Here is a 12,500-nt window from a genome sequence, read left to right as displayed (position 1 = left end):
GCAAGCCAGGCTCAGGCATGATGCCTCTTGGCACAGTTGGGACATTTGGCTGCTGTGTTCCTTTGGCCTTCCTTGTGTGCCTTAAGACACATCTCGGTGTTGTGTGCCTCGCTACAGACACCGCATTTTGGCTTGGCCTTGCAGCTAACTTGGTGGTGATCCTATTTCTAGCACTTAAAGCACCGAAGTGGCTCAGACACATAAGTTCTGAGGTTGTAGGAGCCCCGGTTACCCAAATCAAGGGTAGTGATTGGGGCTCCTTTCAGGGTCACCAGGACTTGCCTTGCCTTTCGACATTCAGGAAACTCCCACGACCTGTGGATGTGATGTAATAAGATACACATCATACAAAACTGAGAAGCCAAGTAGCACCATCTTGACCCTCCTATCATCTGGGTTCAGCGATGACAGACATGCTTTCCTCCCATCTTTAAGCTCCTTCGTTTCCTGCAGGAAATTCAAGGTGGCTTGATCTTGGTCTTCGTAGCTTGATCGTGGTAAGTCCCATCGAACATGGTTTAATCTGTTTAAATTTTGAGTAAAACGATTTCGAAAACAGGTCAGGAGAAGTTTTGTCCTTTTAGATAGCTGAAATGACATGTGAGTATTATTCTGAGACCTAGTGCTCAGCATAGTTGAGGTGATGGAGGCGTAATTCCAATACCCATCTATTGTTTGGGAATCTAGCCCATCAAGATTAGATTGAACAATTTGATAATTAAACTTGGATTTAAATGACTCCCAGTCTGCTTGTTTATACTGGAAAGATCGTCTTTCTTTGTTTAGTATTGGTGATGTGGAAATTTTAATAATGATGGGTATGTGGTCTGAACCAACATTCAGACCGGGTTGTAGGTGTGTGTGGTAGGCAAGTGCTGCTCCGTTCCCGAAAACGAGATCTGGGCGGGCCTTTCCTCTGGGTTTGTATGAGGTGAAGAAGTTGGTTGCTATGTAGTGGAGTCTTTTGATGTAGCGTCGTGTGAGTAGTGTTGATATCTCCGGCAAAGAAGACTGGTCAGCAAGAGGCAAATTAGTATTTATTTTTATATAAGCAGTGGAAAGACCCTGCAGGGTGAATAACCTGACTGCCATGAAGTCTGAGAGGATGAGGAACTCGTAGGTGATGGTGGATTTTATGAGGATACAGGACCCCATTTGCAATCTGTCCCCTGATTGCCTGGATGTGTAACCATAGTGCAGAATTCTAAAGCCATTGTTGATGGATATCGAATTCAGTAGGACCATATCAGGGCTTTCTTGTTCTAGAGAGTCGCAAAAAATATATCAGATCGAAAAATATGACCCTACATTTGCTTGAACGATCATTAGCATGCCACTCAGGGTGGACCCATTTTACCTGGGTTTACCTTGTGTGGTGTCACCTGATTCCAGTAGCGGTTCCATGATTGAGCCCCGATCGACGGTTCCTCGAGGTCAGAGAGAGAGTCCTGCGAGCAGGACACAGCATGGAAGTCCTGGAAATTGGTGGACCAATTCCCAATACTTCCACGTTGTCCCCCTAGAAGGGAGCATGACAACTGCTCCTTCCAAAGAGAGAGGGAGCTCTTTCTCGGCTTCGGGAACGACTTCGACGTCGATCTCGGAGCCGCTACTCTCATCGTCAAGGATGGTGTCATTGTAGCAGCACAACCCCGCAACCTGAAGTTCAGCATACTTTCCCAGGTTGGGTCACATCAGGTCCACAGCCATGTCCACGCTCATTGGACAGCGAGCTTACACAGCGCTTATGTACTTAAGCTGCAGAACCCGAAACGATATCAGCATTGCGCAATCCTTCAGCAGAGCAAGACAACAGCAGCAGCACCACAAGGACTGCCCAGTCCTTAGCCGACTGGGGCAACTACCGACTCCCCCGTTGATCTCCGACTTCACCACCAGCACCCAGCCATACCTGTGGGCACTGTAAACACTTCCCAAAGAGATAAGAAACCAGTAACCCAAATAATAGATGCGCACCTCACCATCTACTATATCATCCAAACGATGTAGACGAGGCTGCAGGATGGGGATCCTTTTTGTCTTTTTTAGCATGCTTGTTTGGTGGTGAGATCTGTGTTCTTTGTGTTCAGTGTTAAGTACTTGTGTAGTTTTCTTTGGATTTCGTTGTGGTTGTGGTTGAAAAACGAGGTCTTTGTGTGGAGCAACAAGGCTCTGAGTTTGTGTTTGTCACCTCAGTTGCTGTGGTTTGTGATGTGGTGTATTTAGGGATATATAAAATGTCGTCTTCAAAGATCTCCTCTGGGACAACAATAATGGGGAAGCCGTTTCTTTGTAGCATGATAGGGACGACGTTTGCGAATTTCTTATTGTAGTTAGCATCAATGAGAGCTACGTGTAAAATGGCTTGTATTTTTGGGTTTATGTTAGGTGAGAAGGTGTTGTTGAACTGAGGAGGTGGAGGAAGAGTTGTCCTGTAGGGGGATGCAAGTCATCTGGGTGTGCTAGTCTGGGTTAGGAAGTGTGGCTGCTGTTACGGCATATGAAGGAACAGTGTTTTTGTTTTTCCCTAATCTGAGTTCATTTTGCTTTTAGTATTTCTTTTCTTTTGGGGCAGGACCCGCTAACTGCAATGTGCGACCCCTTGCAATCGCAGCATTGCCACTGCAAGAAGAGCATTTCTGTTTGTGTGTGTGTGCATGTGTGTTTGTTGTGTTTGTATATGTAGCAGTTTAGGCATTGTTCAATGTGAATAGAGCGCTCTGGTTCTATATTATAGTTTGTTCATTTGAGATTTGTGAAGATCTGGCTTTGTCCAGGCCTTCATACATATGGCCCGGCCTGTGGCTGTCTCATTCTATTCTCTGACACTCTATGCTTACTGTGGTGGCGGGATTGCCAGCAGGCGCTCCTGCCACCAAGATGTAAGCATACAGCATAATCTCTTTTACCAGCCTGGCAGCTTTTGTGGGTGGACCCTGTCTCAGAAATTGTGTGTGCTCACAATTCTACAAGTAATGTACCAACGTGGTGTTCGGCTCGCCACAGTGCATGAAACACCTGTCTACATATTCAATTGTCTCTACAGTCCGCCACATGCGCAATGGTAACTTCCGTACTTCTATTGATTGCTTCAGAGAGTGTCATTGGCTCATAGCCTGTGGTGACTGAGTACCATCTGGCCGAGGTGGGACCTCGTTTTCTCTCTGTGGAGCTGCAGGAGGAAGGCACGAGCTGTAGCATTACACTCCTGCCTTAAGATTTTCGGCTCGGTTTTATGATCATGGGATTTGGGGCTTACCCCTGCCAATGTCAGATAGTCTGTCAGCAAGCTCATTCCCGCTGATGCCTATGTGGCTAGGAAACCAGTTTATGATTATTCTTCTACCCTGAGCAAGAATCCTCAATGCTATGGTAAGGACAGTGGTCATGAGGTAGATATTGTCTTTGGGTGAAATTTGCTGTAAGACAGTCAATGGCTGCCTTGGAGTCTGTATGTATTCTTCCCTCAGGGATGTATTGGCTACGGCTCCCATGGTTGTAACTGCCTCTGCCTGTAGCGAGGAGGCGTTACCCTCATGGATTGTGTGACAGCCCTTACTGCAAAGCTGGTGCCTGCAGTTTGGTTTAAGGGATCGACTGATCCATCTGTGAAGTAGGTTCTACTACCTGGAGTGATAGTTGCAATGACCCTCTCAGCTTCTTCTTTCAGACGAGACATTGTGTATTAATTCTTTCTCCTTGACAAACTCATAACAGAGAACTCGATCAAGGTTTGTGCCCATGGCAGGGCTTCAATAAAGTTGGGGTGGGGGGAAGCCATGCCCTTGGCAAGTAGTTGTTCTTTGAGCTGATTGTGTATCAACACCCTGGCTGTGTGAGACAGCCAGGAGTTGTTTGCAAACAGCTTGTGGTCTTGTTCTAGGCATCTGTGTATTTTTTTGTCTCATGTTTATGTTCCTGGGTGTTTGGATGACCTTTGAAAGGAACTGGGCTGTCATTAGATCAATTCGTGAGTCCAGGAGGAGAAGGTTTAACTCCATAAGGAGGTTGAGGGTCTTCGTCCACCTTGGGGCACCCAGAATGATCCTGGCAGCTTCATTTTGATCTGTTTCCAATTTTTCCCTTAATCTTGGCTTTGCGGCAATCAGGGAGACAGAAGCATAGTCAACAATGGGACGGATGGCATGTACAGAGAATGCTCTTAGTACTTAATGTCTAGCTCCTATGTGTCTCCCAGTCATTGCTCTCATGACAGACAGTCTTCCTTTGGTTTGGTCAACCAAGTACAGGACCTCAGATACAAGGTCCAGACAGTGCTGGGTTTACTTAGGCAGTGTGGTCCAGTGGAGATGATTGTGAGATCGTCTGCATATATGATCTTGTACCCTACAAGAAGTTTGTGTTGAAGATACAGGACATTAGGGTGTTGAAAAGGGCTGGACTGAGGACCCCACTCTGTGGTGTTCCATTTTCTAGTAGCATGGGCTGTGATAGGTGACCTTGGGATCTGACTTTGGCTGTTCTGTTTCTAAAATAGTCACCTATCCAAGCCAAGATTCCCTTCTGGGTCAGGGTCTCCTGAATTGCAAGAGGACTTCCTAATTCAAAAGCCTTCTCCAGGTCTAGGAATACTACCACAGAAGTGACAGAAGTGCTGATTGTGCTTAAGAGTGTGGCTATGATGTGTGCTGTGCTGATGTCCCTTGTGAACCATGTAGGCGTTCATGTGGGGGTCCTATTTTCCATTGGAGTCGGTTTAGTACCATTCTCTCAGCCGTCTTGCCCAGACAGCTAAGAAGAGAGATGGGCAGTACTTCCCTGGTTGATTGATTGATTATTTCAATTTATCTGCTGCATCAACAGTTAAGGTCATTAGTGTCACAATTCTCCCCCAATACATTTTTCAGTGTATATGGTGGAGACAAGTACATGCATCTTTGGTCTGAGAATGTTGCACATCTTTCCACTACATGTACTACATTGGCATCCCTTACAAAGTGCTTCACTTTTAGTCATCACTGGTCCATGAGTCAGTCTTATGTGCCTGATTCTTAGTCTATTACTACTTTTCGGTTGGGATGGATGCTGGTCACCCAACTGCCAAGGTCATCTCTAATCTCTCACAGTTTGTTTCTAGAGGTATGCCTCCTCTGTTTCTTCCATTTATCGCAAAGACAACTCCTGATGCTGGGTTTCAGGTCGGTGTGTGGGAGAGGAAAACATGCATCTCAGGGCTGAGTGGCAGCTGCATTGGCCTTCCGATCAGCTTGCTCATTCCCACTGATATCAACATGCGCTGGCACCCAGCATAGAGTTATCTTTTTATGTGTTGACATCAGTGCAAGCCAATCATGAACCTGAATTTAAGCTGCTAGAGAAAGACTGCCAAATGTAGTCTTCCTTCTGCTCACTGCTGCAAAACCCACACCATTTTCAGATTTCGAACCATCGGTATATATTGCATCTGATCCTTGGTATTTATAAGCGTGTTGAAGAAATCTCTGTGACTTCTGTTTCAGATCTCTCCCTTTTCCAATTCCAAATCCAAATCCAGCTTGACTTGATTAGTCCAAGATCTTCCGCAAGATTCCTTATTCTCCTACCATAGGACCGGCTTTCCTCAAGGGGGTTGGAAACCAATCTGGAAGTAGGAGATCCTAGAATCCTTTGTAGTCTCGTGTAGTAAATCAGGTTCATGTAGTCTTGGTGTAATGAAAAAGGTGGTTCTCTACTTTCTGCACACAAGGACTCCACAGGTGAAGACCTGAAAGCCCCACTACAGATTCTGAGAGTTTCATTATCAACCGAGTCCAACATCCAGATAACAGTGGGAGTTGCATATGAATAAGCCTCACATCCATAGTCAAGCTTACTACGAATAAGCACTTGGTAAACTACAGAAGTGTTGTGCGGTCTGCACCCCAAGATAAGTGTGAAAGAACCTGCAAAATATTAAGTGCTTTTGTAGCCTTCACTTTCAACTGTTTGATGCTCCATGTAAGCTTTGATTCAAAAATTAGACCCATGTATATCACCTCTTGGACAAATTGCAGTGGGTTTGCTCTTAAATGGAGGGAAGGATGGAACTCTTCTTCTTTGTGGAAATGTACAGCCATGGTCTTGCTTGGAGAAACCTGATTTATTGCAGTCTGCATGTGTCCTTGCACATCCTGTAAGCTTCCTCCTGAGCAGTACAGTGCAAAGTCATCTACATACAGATTACATGAGACAGCATTTGGAACAACCTTTATGATGTCATTTATAGCAATGGCAAACAGGGTCACACTTAGGACACTCCCTTATGGGACCCCTTCCAGCTGATCTTCCAGGTTAGATAAACTGTTTTCCACCCAAACTCTAAACTTTCTGTTAGGAAGGAAGCTTTGTATAAAGATAGGTAATGATCATCTTAAACCAATGTCATACAGCCTCATAAGTATACCATGCTTCCAAATAGTATTGTAAGCCTTTTTAAGGTCAAAGAAGACTAACATATGACGTCGCTGTGCGAAGGAATTCTGTATAGCAGTTTCCATCCTCAGTTTCGATCTCAGTTTTCTAATCCCATATTGATATGGGTCAGCATGTTTTCCTTTTCATGTCAACCTGAAGAATACCATTTTCTCCATCAGCTTCCAGATGCAGCTGGTGAGAGAAATTGGTCTGTAATTTCCTAGTATGGAAACATTTTTCCCAGGTTTAGGAACAGGAATGATTATGACACTGTGCCCTCCCTATAGATCCTTGCAAGTTGTATGGAAGCTCTGCTGCAGTCCTACTGAAGAATGACACTGGGTGTCGTTCCTGTTCAGCCTGAAGAGTGGAGAATCAGGCAGTGTAAGATGCTCAAGAGGAGATCTCTGCCATGGATTTAGCTAGCTGATTTGAAACATTCTTTTTCTGTGATGATTAAGCCATCTATCTTCAAAGCAGGTATGTGCTCTTTCCAGCGATCTCGCGCACCTTGTCCCATACCCATGCTAAGGGGGTCCCAGAGTTAATCAAGGAGACATACTGCCTTCACGACGTATGTCTAGCCTCCTTTAGCACTCGCCTGGCCTTGTCTTGGGTAATGTAATGTAATGGATCAAGGTTACATTGCTGGGTCGTCATTTCAACCCTGTTTGCCATTGTTGTTCCAAGTGCAGTCTCATGTAATCTGTATGTGGATGACTTTACACTGTACTGCTCAGGAGGAAGCTTACAGGATGTGCAAGGATACATGCAGACTGCAATAAATCAGGTTGTACAGTGGGCAACATATCATGGGTTCAAATTTTCTCTAAGCAAGACCATGGCTATACATTTCCAGAAACGAGGAAAGTTCCATCCTTCCCTCTATTTAGGCGCAAACCCACTGCAATTTGTCCAAGAGGTGAAGTACTTTTTGACTCAAGGTTTACATGGGTGCCTCACATCAAACAGTTAAAAGTGAAGGCTACAAAAGTGCTTAGTATTTTGTGGGTTCTTTCACATCTATCTTGGTGTGCAGACCGCACAATGCTTCTATGGCTTTACCGAGTGCTTATTTGTAGTAAGTTTGATTGTGGATGTGAAGCTTATTCATCTGCAACTCCCACTGTTCTCCGGATGTTGGACTCAGTTCACAATGAAGCTCTCAGAATTTGTACTGGGGCTTTCAGGTCTTCACCTGTGGAGTCCCTGTATGCTGAGAGTGGAGAACCACCTCTTTCATTACACAGGGACTACATGAACCTGATTTACTACATGAGACTACTAAGGATTCCGGGATCTCCTACATCCAGATTGGTTTTCAACCCCCTTGAGGATAGCCGATCCTATGGTAGGAGAATGAGGAATCTTGTGGAAGAGCTTAATTTAAGTCTCACTAAGGTTCTGGCTGTTGGAATTCCCCAATTCCCCCCTTGGACTAATCAAGTTGAGCAGGATTTAGTCGGAATTGGGAAAGGGGAGAGATCTGAAGTAGAAGTCAGAGAGAGATTTCTTCAGCACATTTCTAAGTACCAAGGATCAAATGCAATATATACAGATGGTTCGAAATCTGAAAATGGTGTGGGCTTTGCAGCAGTGAGCAGAAGGAAGACTGCATCTGGCAGTCTTTCTCTAGAAGCCTCGATCTTCACTGCAGAGTTACATGCCATCCTTGCAGCAGTTAAGATGACTAGAGATCTTACGAACCATTCTGTTGTAATATATTGTGACTCTCGTAGTGCCTTGCAAGCAATCAAGAGTTTAAACTCATCACATCCAGTAGTGAGGGAGGTTCAAGATTGGCTTGCATTGATGTCAACACGTAAAAAGATAACTCTATGTTGGGTGCCAGCACATGTTGGTATCAGTGGGAATGAGCGAGCTGATTAGAAGGCCAAGACAGTTGCCGCTCAACCTTGTGATGCTCGTTTTCCTCTCCCACACACCGACCTGAAACCCAGCATAAGGAGTTGTCTTCGTGATAGATGGAGGGAACAATGGAGGCATACCTCTAGAAACAAACTGCGAGAGATTAGAGATGATCTTGGCAGTTGGGTGACCAGCATCCATCCCAACCGAAAAGTAGAAGTTGTATTAACAAGACTAAGAATCGGGCACACGAGACTGACTAATGGACCGATGATAGCTAAAAGTCAAGCAACTTTGTGAGGGATGCCAAGAGCCATTAACGGTCGCACATGTAGTGGAAAGATGTGCAACATTCTCAGACCAAAGACTTATGTACTTGTCTCCCCCATATACACTGAAAAATGTATTGGGGGAAGATTGTGACATAGAAGGTCTTATTAGTTTCTTTAGGGAGGCTAATATTTTCAATAAAATCTAATTATGCATAATATTTATGCAATAACTTTATATACTTAGAGCATAATATTTATGCTTTGATTTTTAATATATTTATTGTTATTTGTAAGATATTTATTGATAGATTTTTAAATATTCTAATATTTCTATCTAACAAGGTGTTCGCCGCTAATGACCTTAGCTGTTGATGCGGCAGACAATTTTAAATAATAAATCAATCCTTACCTTAGGAGGAATAGTCTCACTCTGGATTTGAAGTTTCCTTTGGGGACTGGGGTCGAACTGTAGTGGCAGAATGAGTGGTGTAAGAAGTATTGGAGGATAAGGGATGACAAAAAGGTTGGGCTATTACCAAAACTTCTTACTCGAACTTGCACCTTATACACTGCTCTGAAGAAGCCTTTTTTGCAGTGATAACAGCAGACTGGATCTGTACAATTGTCATCTTGATGAACTGGTGTACATCACTTAACATTCTTGGTAGTTCATTTTATAGCAAGAGTTGGCTTCATGACCATAATCCTGGCAGTGGAAGCATCACATAGGGTTGGGCACATTAGGCTTTACCTTGAGGTGGTAACATGTCAACTTGACCAATTCTAGAAGAACTAGTGTTTCACAAGTCAGAAGAAGATCTGGTGTTGATTGTTCCAAGCCATCAACTTTCTTTTTAAAATGCCTTATTGCTACTACCTTGAACTTCTTTAGTTCCTTTAACAGTTTCTCCTGAGAAGACCTCATCAGGTTTCAGGGAAAAGACAATTCCCTGATTGAGTGTTGCATTTTGCAAACAGACGGTCACTCTCATGTGGTGACAAAACAAGCTCGTCAGGCTATCTATCTCGCTGTGGGGTGATGTGAGGATCACATTGAGACACCTCAACAATTAAAAAATATCAAGATCCATGATGGACACACCATCATTGGCCTTTACTACAAGGTATTTATCATATGAGATACTTGACGGATTGAGGACGATTTTCTCCTCCTTATTTGGTCTGGGAGTTCGGGAAACATTTTGATTCCTATTTTTGCCCTATGGAAGCTGGAAAGGTTCCAGAGTAACATGTGATATTCCATAGGGATTGGCCAGAGGATTATATAGGTATATAGGTATTATATTGGGAGAGAGCCTGTTCTTTGTAAATTTGTAGAAATTGAATTCTTCATATTCTCCCCCATGTACCATGGAGTCCAATGAGGGGAAGCTCACATGAGGGCTCACATGCACTCAACAGCCACAGGGGTAATGAGGAAATATATAATCATCACTCTGTGCTGATGGCAGTTACGGGACCTATGTGATACCGACTGGGCAGTGCTTCCTTGACTCTAGCCATATTTGACCAACCGATTGACTTGACTGGGCCTTGATCAAGTCACCCATCTAACCAGAATAGAGGACCAAAGAGGTGTGTTGTTATCTGCAGGGGACAGCATTCAGCATTGCTCAACCTCTAAGGACTCCCGTCTCCAGCAATACAGGATGCCACAGAGAGAGTTCTACCTGGTTCAAAATGGAATGAACTCAGGATGGGTGCACCATCCCCTCTCATAGGCCTTGCTGCACCTGGAAGCCATTTTCTCTGATCCCTCACTGGTGACTCCTCCAGTATGGATAGCCCTCTGGTCAAATTCACCAGGTCATTAGGAGTGCAAGCCCCCCCACCATGGCAAAGCAGCTCCCGTTTAGGGGTCTATGCCTCATGACACTTACGTCTGATCAAGCAGACATGTATATACTTATATACATATATATACACACAAACACATACCTGCATGTATGTGTGTGTGTGTCTAAGGATCTATCTTGTATTTTCTCCCTTTCACTGTATAGCCTCTATAAAAAAAAAAAAAAAATAAAAAAAATCAGGGATTGTGAACATAAGGCCATCGCTTGCCACCTGATATCAACAAGTGAGATGGACTTGGGCTGGTAATGAAAGGGGTCTTGACCCTGTAGTAGATGGGTATGTATCTACTACTTGAACTGCTCTAGTTGTAGTGGGCCTGGGTTCCAACTGTATGGCTGGGTGCTGAAGGTGTGGGTAGCCGGCAGGCATATGGTCCAATGAGAGAACTGAGAGGTGTCTGTATCAGCCAATTAGGTCTCTTCAGTGAGTTGAGAAAAGCACCTGTTGGTGAGAGTGTGATGACAAGGATGGGGACCTAATGTGACCCAACCTGGAAAGTATGCAGAGATTCAGGCTGCACTGCTACAGAGAATGAGCTAAGCGAGTGAGTGAAATACCAGTATAGAATATGAGTTTGCATCTACTTCTTGAACTGGTCTATATTTCTTCAGGGAGTGTTTGTAGTGTAGTTACAACTGTATGGCTGGGTGTTGAAGGTGAAGTGGAGATCAATGGGAGAGGCGGCAGGTTTCCCAGTTGGCAAAGGACTGGGTATTCCAGAGTTGCTGCTTACCATGGTGTATCATGGAGTGCTGATCTCGGTTCTGGATTCTGCGGCTTAATTACATGTGGACTGTGTAAGTGAACAGGGAACAAGGGGAGATTGTGATCCAGTGAGAGAGCTGAGAGGTGTCCGTGCCAACCAGTCAGGTTTCTGCAGTGAGTCGAGAGAAGTGCCTTCTTGTAGGAGTGTGAGGAAAAGGATGTCGATTTGATGTGACCCAACCTGGGAAGTATGCTGAGTTTCAGGTTGCAGGATCGTGCTGCTCCTTTAATATGGTGGCTCCCTACGAAGGCGGCTGTTTACTTTCGTTGCAGGAATGCTAAAAGTGAAAGCAGAGCGGACACCTGCGACCGCTCCAGTGATTAGTGTAATGTTTACAGGCATTGATAATAACAATGAATAAATGTTTGAATTAAAGGGAAACCTCATATTAGGAATTATTGGATGTTTTTTTGGTTTCAATGTAGAAGATGAATAATTTCTATGACAGATTCCTTCTTCTTTTTATCTTTTCTTTCTTACTATACATATATTATTTGTCTCATTAATTCTACATTCTTATTGTATGCATGCAGAAAACTACACATTCACTAATCACTCGCTAGTATATGCATGTTTTATATAGATGTGAATATGAATGTGTGAATATCAGAGAATGAATAAATAACGCTCAGTACATGTGTGTGTTGGTGTGTGTGAGTGTGAGTGTGAGTGTGTGTGTGTGTGTGTGTGTGAGTGTGTGTGAGAGTGAGTGAGTGAGTGTGTAATTTCCATTAATCAGGGAATCTGCCTGAGCAGCTATAGACCGCCTGGGGAATGGCCTCACCTTTGGCGACAACAGGAAACGCTCCGGAGGGGGTAACTGACGGTAAACGTGTGTCCCCACACTCTAGAGTAGAAGCGACTTAGCAAGATCCAAAGAAGTCAGTCCGAGTCCGTTCCTTGAATCGCGAACAACATCCCCCTTTCGCCCGTATGAGCTGACGCCACTTCCGCCACAACTCTTCATAACTAGTGTCTTCTCTCAATAAATCTGCGAAACAGGTATTGAGTTTTCCTATGGACCTGGCAGATAATATAGTGGTTTTCTTGTAAATTCAAATTGGAGGCCATTATAGCTGGTGTTCAGGGTGGCAGAACTCACGTTCCTGCCTCTGCTCTGCTCAGCCTACAGGACCACGTAAGTACATGTAGGGAAACGGAAAAGTTGTGTTATGTGCGTATACAGGGAATTACTGAGTATTTTGAAGTGTTTTGTTAGATTCCTTTGTTTTCTACATTCTCTGATGAGCTCTCCTTCTGATGAGCTCTGCAGCTACAGGTTCCCTAATGCTACTTTTCAG

Source organism: Penaeus monodon, chromosome 38 (genome assembly GCF_015228065.2).
Source record: "Penaeus monodon isolate SGIC_2016 chromosome 38, NSTDA_Pmon_1, whole genome shotgun sequence".
Lineage (NCBI taxonomy): Eukaryota > Metazoa > Arthropoda > Malacostraca > Decapoda > Penaeidae > Penaeus > Penaeus monodon.
The sequence above is the reverse complement of the archived record's forward strand: the minus strand, read 5'-3'. Positions refer to the sequence as shown.